The sequence below is a fragment of the Berghia stephanieae genome, chromosome 12, assembly GCF_034508935.2.
Source record: "Berghia stephanieae isolate SIO BIC M18660-M18661 chromosome 12, UCSD_Bste_1.3, whole genome shotgun sequence".
In the NCBI taxonomy this organism is placed as follows: Eukaryota; Metazoa; Mollusca; class Gastropoda; order Nudibranchia; family Aeolidiidae; genus Berghia; species Berghia stephanieae.
The window spans coordinates 14,746,913-14,748,830 of NC_088371.1; positions in this window are offsets into that span (position 1 = coordinate 14,746,913).

Genomic DNA, 1,918 nt, shown 5'->3' on the forward strand with positions numbered 1-1,918 from the left:
CTTTTTTATCCGGTTGGCGGATGTTGTGAGTATTTTATCTAAACTTATTGCATTGTGTATTAACCGGCTTACTTTTTCTTTTTCTTGTACTTTTCCGACTGTAAGCATTAACCGGCTTACATTTTCTTTTTCTTGTACTTTTCTGACTGTAAGCATTAACCGGCTTAGTTTTTCTTTTTCTTGTACTTTTCAGACTGTAAGTATTAACCGGCTTACTTTTTCTTTTTCTTGTACTTTTCAGACTGTAAGTATTAACCGGCTTACTTTTTCTTTTTCTTGTACTTTTCAGACTGTAAGCATTAACCGGCTTACTTTTTCTTTTTCTTGTACTTTTCAGACTGTAAGTATTAACCGGCTTACTTTTTCTTTTTCTTGTACGTTTTAGACTGTAACAAGGCGTAGTCGTACCGATGGCGGTGACACTAGAGCGTAGCCATACGTTGAGTGGTTTGGCACCGGAGACGAGATGCCTTTATGATATTTATAAGAAAGAAGGAGATGATCTCTACTGCAAGAGACGATACAAGAAGGCACTGGTCAGCTACAATGAGGTAAGAAGAAGAAGAAGAAGAAGAAGAAGAAGAAGAAGAAGAAGAAGAAGAAGAAGAAGAAGAAGAAGAAGAAGAAGAAGAAGAAGAAGAAGAAGAAGAAGAAGAAGAAGAAGAAGAAGAAGAAGAAGAAGAAGAAGAAGAAGAAGAAGAAGAAGAAGAAGAAGAAGAAGAAAATGAAGAAGCATGAAAGAACACTGGCGAAAAAATGTGAAAAAGGAAAGGCTTCAGATGGGAACAGTACAGGCAATGTTCCCATCCGAAGCTGTTCCATTTTCAATTTTTCTTTAGTATTTTTACGATCACCAGGTTCCAAGCTGCCCCCATTGGTCTCTCTTTTTTCTCAAAAAAAGAACAGAGAAAAGTATTTTTGTTTTTCATCTTTTGTAAACTGTGACCCACCATCCCAATACGGTATTACGTCAGGATGATAAGGATCCTGAAAAGTGATTTTGGAACTGAAGTGATGAAAAGTGGAAGAGAAAAAAATCAACCAGGAATGGTATTGGATGGATTAAATATAAGAAAGAAAGTACTTGCCTCTTGACTGTAAAGCACAGAAAGTTGGTGTACTATGTCCACATACAACGCCACAGCAGTCTCCAGAAGTCAATACTTGAAGGAAAGATTAATGGGGGAAAGTGGTAGAGGGAGGCAACGAAAGAGCTGGTTGGGAAATATAAAAGAATTGACAGGGACCATGTGATGAAGGATTGCTCAGAGATGGCGCTAGACAGAGAATTGTGGAAGACCATGGCATCCAACCTCTATGAGAAGGAACCGGTTAGGTAAGGTAAGATGAAAAGTATAAACTTGGATCTCTCTGCATTGTAAGAAGTTGTATTTCATTTTCACTACAACGACTAGAATGTAATCTCAAGTTTCATATTAATATGTGGCTATGAACTCATTCTCGAGGCTTGGTTCATCCCCATCCCGGACATTAATACCGTATTGAGACGTTGGGTCACAAATAATCAACGCGCGATAAAATTATTTGTTTTGATAAATTATACATTCTTGAAATTTCTACTGTATTGTGATCTGTGTTGCAAAAGGTCAATGATACTCGTGGCAGGAGGGGCATGGTAAAGTTTGCTATAATTAATTGATCTGTGTATTGTTATTAGTAGTAGTAAGTGCAGTGTTTTAGCAAGTTTAAAATGCAATACCCTACAAACTGTGGAGTGATCTTCGGCAATTTTGGAGGTTTCCACAAGAAGAAGAAGAAGAAGAAGAAGAAGAAGAAGAAGAAGAAGAAGAAGAAGAAGAAGAAGAAGAAGAAGAAGAAGAAGAAGAAGAAGAAGAGAGAGAAGAAGAGAAGAAGAAGAAGAAGAAGAAGAAAGAAAGAAAGAAGAAAGAAGAAGAAG